The sequence below is a fragment of the Podarcis pityusensis genome, assembly GCF_964106645.2.
Source record: "Podarcis pityusensis genome assembly, chromosome: 4".
Lineage (NCBI taxonomy): Eukaryota > Metazoa > Chordata > Lepidosauria > Squamata > Lacertidae > Podarcis > Podarcis pityusensis.
The window spans coordinates 68,274,255-68,283,745 of NC_138027.1; the positions used below are offsets into that span (position 1 = coordinate 68,274,255).

At 41.1% G+C, this 9,491-nt stretch overlaps 1 long non-coding RNA gene across 1 annotated transcript; it reads left to right on the forward strand.

Annotated features, from left to right (window-relative positions):
* Positions 1 to 1,959: 1,959 nt before the first annotated feature.
* On the forward strand, positions 1,960 to 5,437 carry LOC308474899. The gene is made up of 2 exons (XR_013985018.1): positions 1,960 to 2,052; positions 4,859 to 5,437. It is a non-coding gene; the product is annotated as an uncharacterized lncRNA (long non-coding RNA).
* The last annotated feature ends 4,054 nt before the right edge of the window (positions 5,438 to 9,491 follow it).

Consider the following 9,491-nt stretch of genomic DNA (forward strand, 5'->3'; position numbering starts at 1 on the left):
GCACTCTCCGGCAACGGCTATGCGGCTTCGCTCCACGGAAATAGCAGTTGACTCACAGCACCGCACCGCTTCCCCCTCTTTGCTTCGGAGCCCGTTAGTCCCATGGTCACAGGCTTCATCTGCCTGTGATTTTTAAAAGGGTCCCCGCTTCGCCGTAGCGGAAAAGACCCGTTTCGCGCGGAGCTAGTCCCTCCAGTTCAGAGGGAGTCCGCCATTGCCGATGGCGCCACCCCAGAAGTCCCCTTAATCTCTCTGTGTTTTACATGGTTATTTCATCAATCATCACTGACTTTATTTTAAGATGCAATTGATCTAAGTGATTAGAGAAGCAAATTGAGCAGCGTGATCTACATTAAAAAGAAAAATAATTAACACATTTCATCTTTTAATTAATTTATCAAAAGCCAGCAGCAGAGCAAGGCATTTAGTGTTTCGCCTCAACAGCAGAAAGATCAGGAGAGGACGTTATTTGTGGGTCAGACCTCCAGACTGCGCCCTCCCCCAATCCATTTAGGATGGTCAGGAAAACCTTCAGAACAGTTCATGGCGGCGGGGGGGGGGGGGAGATTACACTGATGAAATGATTTCCTTAGGGCTATGTTGAAACACACACACACACACCCCTTATTGTTTGGCTGCAGACACAGTATGGCTCATGCATCTGTATAAAGAAACAGATCTGACGTAAGTTCTTCAGTACTGCTAAATGCACTGCAAGAATACTGAACGGAGGTGTTGAGGGAATTATGAACATGGTTTCCTGCTTGCTACCTTGAAATCTGTTCCCAGAAGCATTTAAATACAAGGTCTCTCACATATTTGTTTTGGTAGATGCAATTTAATTGACCCAGGTGCTTACTAGGATAGAGTTGTGTTTAATTTCACAGTCCAGCAGCTAAAGATGAAAAGGAAAAGATGCAAAAGAAATATATTCTTAGATATGCCATAACCTGGCAACTGCAGTTCTAAATATTTCCAGTGCCTCACTAAATAAGCAAGCACATAAATATACAGATAGTCACTGGGTTTTACCCCTCATTCCCAATTTTGCTCCTTAAAATGCAGCAAATGTTTCTTTCCTTGGCTGCATATACTTAGTACAGTGGTACCTCTGGTTATGTACTTAATTTGTTCCGGAGGTCTGTTCTTAACCTGAAACTATTGTTAACCTGAAGCACCACTTTAACTAATGGGGCCTCCTGCTGCCGCTGCGCTGCCACTGCACGATTTCTGTTCTCATCCTGAAGCAAAGTTCTTAACCCGAGATACTATTTCTGGGTTAGCGGAGTCTGTAACCTGAAGCGTATGTAACCCGAGGTACCACTGTAATGCATTGAATGAGTAAAGGCTTTACTGTGAAGGACTGGGCATATGCAAAGTCATGAGAAAAGCAAACCAGATTTATTTAGATTTTAAGCAACTCCATTGAAATAAATATACGTAGAAACATAATGCATTATATGTAGTTCCACAATGTGGGCATATGCATAAGAACACAAGAAGAACTCCACCATATCAGACCAGGTGAGCCAACCAGTTCAGCATCTAACCACAAGCTTCCAGGGAGCCTGAAAGAAGGCAAATTGCTTTCTTATGCCAACCCTAGTCAGGCATCTGGTAACCTGCAGGTAACAAATGCATTAAGGGTCCAGTGAAAGCATGAGAGGGTTAACCTCACTTCCCTCAGTGCCATTCTACATGCTGGTCACAGCCCTGGTGACTCATGCTCAGTGTCCTTCTGAAGGAGGGCCACTTCTACACCCATAGGGTTTCCAAATTTGGCCAAGATTTTGGTTTTTGTTCTCATGAAGGAAACCCCATGCTTGTAGAAGTGACCCCCTTCAAACAGATGCTTGTTATCATGGTATGTGGTCAGCTTATGCAGAAACATCAAGAGGGTGGAACCCTTCCCATTCCTACTGATCTCTTCCCAAGTTTGGTATCCATGGTTACGAGATGCCTGAATATGGCCTGCTGTTGCTCCCAGTAACTGGTACTGCCACTGAAGACAGGCATTTCATGTTCCAGAGAGTCTCATAGACTGCATACTAAGTATCAAGGCTTTACTCTTCATAATGAATTTACACTGAGCAGAAATTGGTTGATAATCGGATAGAACAATATATCTAACTAGAGACTATATTTATCTCTCTCTTTTTTCACTCACTGCACACACCTCAGAGCAGCTAGGTTTACATCTGCTATTTGCCACAGTAGTCTTATTCTTGCAGATCTGCTGTAATGACCTGTAAATGGTATCATCCAAGCCATCAGATTAGCTCATCATTACTAATAAATGACAAAGCGTGCTGGAACCTAAGCCAAGGTTTTCCTTGCTGTTATTTTACTACCATACTAACAGCAACCTATTACAATATTAGTCATATCTCAAGATCAGTCTTGTAACTAGCTATTTTTGTTCTATATTCAGAACAGGCTCCATACTCCCCCCCCCCCATTAGGCCCACCACACAGATTCAAAATGACTGTCCTGCCTTCTCAAAGGTTATATTGCTATTATTATGTCCTTTTAACGAAATCAGCATTGATTTGGGACAGGAAGAGATTAAAGAGTGTACATGGTTTCCTTTCGTACCATTATAGCTCATGAATAGCTGGTGTGTTATCATTAAGGGTGTTTGACTAGATAGTAACCAAATGAGCAGAAATTTCAGGTTCAAATCTCCCCGAAACCACTAAGATCAGTGGGAAAGCTCTCTCTCTCTCTCTCTGACCTCAGATGATTGATATGAGGATGAATGCACAAATACCATATTCCTCCTCCTCACTTGGGGGGAAAGGCAGGATAAAAAGGTAATAAAATGTTTGCATCAAAATGAATGCCTGCTTCAGAGAGTCATGCACTTAAACTAGTCTGGTTCTTCTTCCTTAAATAAATATACCACAGAATTTAATAGAAAGCATTAAACCATTACATCCCCCAGAAGTACATAACAAAACCACCATCCGCAGAGCTTAAAGGTCAGAAGCAAAGTGGGCATTAAGTATCTACTCTCAGTTCAATGTGGTTTACATTTCTTGTTCTTTACTTTACAGTACTTTTATTGAGCAGTCCAGGCTACTCCCATATTCAATCAATTTCTTCCTGTCTTGACTTCAGTTTATTTATAGATTTAAAGTTAGCAGTCCCCATGTCTAACTGGGCTTTTAGCTTTTCATTTAACTTCTTTACTTAAGAAAAGGTGGAAATCTATAGTCATACACTCCTAAAAACAGTATGTGAAACTGTTGCAAGAGGATCTGTCTACTAAGCCAGCGATGACTCATTGCTACCACATTCCATTGTCAAATCCTTCTTCCTTACTTCTTCCGTCACATAATGCACACCTTTATAAAGTATTGTGAAAGAGCACCTACACAAAACACTTTCTATTCATCAATGTAGACCGTTAACAAAATATTGCAGTGTATTTGCACTCCCTAAGGGTCTCTCCATACATCCTTTCTGTTGCACATTCATGACGATTTGTGCTCATGATGCTAATGGGGCAGTCACATGTGATCCCGCTTTCAATACTTGTTTGCACCTGCAAAAGTTTTGGGATGGTCACACAATTTCATTCCCAATCAGTGCATAGACTTCGTGCTGAAATTCCGCAACTTTTTATAACGCTAATGCTCTGTTTATTTTTGTCCCGCTTTTGTTGTGCTATAGCCACTATGAACAATATTAATGTGGTAGCACAACAAACCAAAGCAAAATAAATCACCACTAATGCACTATCAAGCTGGTTAATTCACCTCTTCCTACAACTTTTTATTTTTTTTCCTTTTCCACTGCACTCAATATTCCATGGTTTGCCCCCTCGGGATTTCCCCCCACTCTAAAGATTTATGCTTCTGCCTCACTGCTGTGCAGACATTGCATATAATTGTGTATGTGTGTGTGCACGCGCACACGCACGTGCACACACATCACTTGAGTTGAGTGAGTTTATGGATTTCAGCAGCAGCACACGTGCCTATCTGCACATGGTGCCCTCTCTTTTCCCTCTCCAGCACAAGATCCAGAAAATCAAAGGAGCACAGACAGGCACCACGGCTGTAGCAGAATCTTGACAGGCACACACATTAAACAATTTCAGTGATAAAGATAATAAAAACGTACTTGCAGCTTAAAAAAAAATACTTGCAAAGACTAGCATATTATACCTTTTATCTATCAAATACTTTTTAAAGAGAAATATACAAGTGTACATGAATCTTACAATGCCATTAAAATGTGGTGGTGGTGATTTTCTAAATACAAAGAAGCTCTGTTTTTATTGGGCTGCTGAACAGGGTAGTTTATTTGTATAATTCATATCCATCAAGACCAGATTTGAATTTCCAAAAGTTGTAGTGTGTTTTTTAAAGAAAACCTTGATAATCACTCATGCCTATAGGCAGTGCTTTTTTTCTAAAAAAATATTTAGGGGTACTCTCATTTTCCTACTCATACTGAAATACTGCCCCTCAATGAGGCCAAAGTTATATTCACAAAATGTTTAGGGGTATGCATACCCCTGCGTCCCCCCAGGAAAAAAAGCACTGACTATAGGGGTTAAACCAGTGTCTCCTTTAAGGATAGGGACAGGAGGAAGCTAACTGAGTTAGTTAGTTTACTCATAAGTGCAGCACTCACAAATGGCAAAGGTAGGAAGTTGGCTTCACCCACACAACTGCGGAATAAAGAGAGACTGGCTTTATTCTAGGAAGGGCTTTTTAGAAGCTGAACTGTATTTCAACTCCCTGTCAATATAATTGGCTCCATAGTATCATGTAATCACACAAATCAATAGTCTGCCATTTCACATGCTTGTCGTTATGAACAGAATCTTTCTTTTCTTCTCCACAGCAAGCATATTAGCTTTTCTATTGTGAAGTAAAACCTGCATGTTGTGAAACCCTGTGGCTGCCCCCAAAAGTCAAGGCACTGAAAGTAGATTTAAAGCCGATGATTAGATGTGATACAATCACCACAGAAAAGCAAGATATGAAAAATGAAGATGCCGTAAAAATGACTCATGGATGAATTATTTATCACACTGGTGATCTTGAAGTCCATTAATAGCTATAGGTCCACAAAGTATCTAAAATTACTCAAAGTGACAGTCTTAGAGCAATTCTGTATAACTAGAAATGAATCTATGGACACCAAAAGACATCAGCAGACATTTTTAAGTGAAGTGTGTTTGGCGGCCGTCAACAAGCTACTGAACTTTTCCATAATACTACTAAATGAAGCTTATACCCTTCAAGAATTGATGTATGCTTTTAGTGCCGCCTTCTTCAAATAGTTGTCTGAAGTGTTGTCTGTAAGCCAGGCACTATCCAAAGTACAGCCAGACTTGCTTTGTAATAGGATACTAGATTCTATTCTGAAGTTCATTTTATCTATAAATAAATAAAATAAATCCAATTTTCAAATAACAAACAGTATATTTTAGTCTGTGTGCTTACCAACTTCAGCTTTTAAAAAATACTTTGATCATTTTTCAGTACACTTAATTCTGCCCCTGTCCATTTTTTCTATGGAAGATTTAGAGTTGTTTTTCTTGCATCATTTTCCAGTAATCCCTGGTGACCCAGAAATACTTTTAACTATTTTTTGACAGGTCAAGAAAACTTTCCACTATTCTTTTTCTGTCAGCAAAGGGACCTACATTCTTAGAAGAACCTAGAGACACTACAAGTAAAGACCTCTTCAGGCTTTAACAAGCGCATGATGATAACTGAGGGAGGAGAGTCTCAGATCATGACAGGGCAGCCTGTCAAATACATGGAGGCTGTCCCCAAGAGCTGAAATCCTGAATGCTCAGAGTTCCAGCTCATGGGAGGCTCACCTGGCATCTTCATTATATGTCTTTAGACGTCAGGCGAGAAAAGGTTTCTCTAGAACTAGGCCTTTGGCTGACTAACATTTGATGGTCTTTTAAATGCTTTTGTGGGAGGGAGGTGTTGTTGGCTTCTATTTGTATTATGATATATTTAGCGCTCTCATTTTGTATTTTTATGTTGTGAAGCTGTATTTTAATTCAAAAAGGAGCCATATACCAAACAAAATGAACTTATTCTCTCTGGCCTACCGCCCCCTCCTCCACCACTGGGCAAAATTGTCTATCATTAGTTACTCCTTATTTTAACTGAAGTAAGAGATTTTGAGATTTTGCCTGGACCAAACAAATTTATTCCATTTGTGTCAGTCTATCAATTTTATATTGACATACAATATCTCACATATGTTACAGGCACTTTTCTTTTTCCAAAGCTACTGAAGCTAATGGAATCACAGCAATCAATCAGATTTGCTTTGCACCTGCTGCTCACAAACATATCAAATTCCACTCCTTATTACTAACATTCTATTTAACCATTAGAGTAATTTACCTAGTTTATAATACCTGAGGGAAAAGTAAAAACAATCCATCTCCCAACTATCAAAATAGTATAGTGTTTCACAAACTCTCAGACACGCAACAGTGTTAAAAACAAAAAGAACGAAACAGTCCTGTCACAAGGTAACAAAAGCTGAGGTGCACCACAAACACATTCAGGTTCACACATCACCTCAGTGACTCACTACTGCTTGCTCTATTATTAACTATTATTATTAGATTTATTACCTTCCCCAGAAGGTTCTGGGCTGGGTTACAGCATTATAAAATGCAGCATTAAAACAGTTAAAAAACTAATTACAATCACAACTAAACATATCTCTGAAGTATCAAAGGGCAAGGAACTGCATCTTCAGCAAATAAACAAGTTACCTGAAGGATTTGAGCTGCATTTATGGTACGATGATAAGAAGTTACCACAGCAGACATTTATGAGCAGGCCACAAGGGTGAAGAAAATGACCTGAGGTAAATTGTGAGCCAGCCCTTAGGTCTGCAGTAGGAAAACCTTATGAGGGAATAAGAGAATGCCAAAGAACACAACTCATCTCACGGGTTCCCAGAAGGTAATTTACAGTGCAATCCTAAGCAAATCTACTCAGAGCCAATTCCTATTGAATTAAGTGGGACTTACTCCCAGCTAAGTGGGGTTAAGATTACTGCCTAACAGATCAGGAGTCAGAAAGTTGTAGCCTCCCTGATGTTGTTAGACTTTGATTTCCATCAGCCCCAGCCATGATGGGAGTATCTGGAGGACCACAGATTCCTCATTTATAGCCCTTAGGGCTACGCTGGAAAGGGGACTACAGTGGTACATCAGGTTAAGTACTTAATTCATTCCGGAGGTCCGTACTTAACCTGAAACTGTTCTTAACCTGAGGTACCACTTTAGCTAATGGGGCCTCCTGCTGCTGCCGTGCCGCCGGAGCACGATTTCTGTTCTCATCCTGAAGCAAAGTTCTTAACCTGAAGCACTATTTCTGGGTTAACGGAGTTTGTAACCTGAAGCGTATGTAACCTGAAGCGTATGTAACCTGAGGTACCACTGTATAGGCATCAATCGGATGGACTCTGAAATATTTTGAAGCCTGAAAAGAAACAGTTCCCTTGAACACAGAAAAAGAACTGTTATGTCAACACATCAACATACTAGGTTTCTGTAGAGAGACATAAAAGCACCCATTTCCTTTCAAGTAGGCAAGTTCGAGACACAACTGGCACTCCATCTGCTGGAATCTCATGACCAAATTCTTTTATCTGTCTTTGGAGACATTGCAGAGATGCTGTGTTACTTCTGCCCTCAAGGTTCTTAGGTGGCTGGAGAGAGACAGTGATGTGTATGAGCATAAAGCTTGAAAACGTGAGTCTCCTCTTGTTCTCTACATCAATTGGCAGAGCATTTTTCACACAAGTATTCTCAGGATGTGCAGCAGCCTTGCTTTTGTTGAACTGTTGGGTTTATCATGGCTTGTTCCTCCCCTTCCTGTGTAATATTGCTAGCATTGCTTCCTCCAGGCTGCTGCTGACCACACCAAAGTCCAACCCTTGAACAGAGGAAGCAAGCCACTTATTTACAGAGATGCAGGTGGTGTTTGAACAGCACAAGAATGATTGAGGGGGGTGCATCTTTGCAGACGCCAGTCTCAGAAGAGCTGTCAGGACCACAGCCAGATAGCGGCACCTTTATTATTCCCAAATGTGATTTGACCATAGTGTGTTAACAACTGGAAAATGAACAAAACCATGACTGCAATGGGAAATCTATATTCTAGGGATTATTTTTTTAAGTGCTTACCAATTCACATACACCAAAAAGCATGGAAGTCATGTTAAACTTGAGAGCATTCCACAGCAGGAATGGGGGCCACCTGTAGCCCTTTACCTAATGTCATGTGGGTGAGTGGGGCATGGATGGCAAAGGAGCTATCTGCCTTCCATCAGCAGCATGATGGGCAAAGAGGAATGGGGTAGGAGTCAGGGGCAACAGAAAGAAGAGAAAGGTAAAAGGATGACCCCACCCACATCCGTCTCTGGCCGTGCCAACCCCCAGCTTTGGCCTTGTCTACATGCATTATCCCTGAAGAAATGCCCAGAGCTGTCCGTGGCCTTTGGTACATAGGTTGCCCACTGCTGTGTGTTTTCTACTCATTCTTTAAAAATATGCCAATATTGCCATCATGAGAATGTGCAGCTTGTCACTGGACACTGGGAGGAACAGTAGGAGGTTAGGCATGAGTCTGTTACTTTTGGTCAGGAGAAAGAAGACCGAAGGGGAAAAGAGAGTACTAGCAAGTAGTGGTTCTCCAGTGGAAGTGAAGAAGGCAGCAGCAGATTGATGCTGGGAGGATCTGCAGGAAGAGTTTGTGCAGCTGTAGCCACATTTATGAGCTATAAGTTCAACAAGGAAGCTGAGAGTCTGTGTAGCTGCGAGCCAATTGGGGTGATTCAGATGGCTGTGTTCTAGCTCCATGGTTGGAGGAGTATGCTTCTGAATATCATTTGCTGGGAACCATAAGCAAGGAGAGCTCTGTTGTACTCACCTTCCACTTGTGGGCTTCCGAGGGGCATTTGGTAAGTCACTGCGAGTACAGGATATTGGACTAAACTGACATTTCACCTGATCCAGCAGGCTCTTCTTATGTTTTCACACACACCCTGCATCAAAGTGCAATGGCAATAACTCTCTGCCTGAGCCAGATCAAGGCCTCTACAAATCCTCATGTTGCTATGTCATTTTTGTACTTTTCTGTCCTGTATGTTTACCTATATCTATTTCTCTAGGTCCATGAGCTTTGCAAATGAGGCACTGAAATGTTGTCTGTGGGGCACTGAGCAGCTCTATAATGTGTGTGTGTTTTTGAACGCACAGCAGTGGAAAACTTAAAGAGAGGTAACAGCTTCATTTAAGTTTTAAAAATCCTATATTGCTATGCTTTGCGAAAAAGTTCACAGGAGCTTTTAAGAATACTGCATGCAGCATTCCAGACAGTCTCACATTTTTAGGCCTATCAGAGGACACAAACAAACCGAAAAAGTGTACAAGCAAGAACACACCCCTTTGCTGCCTCTTAATTATTTTAGCATAAAAGTAAGA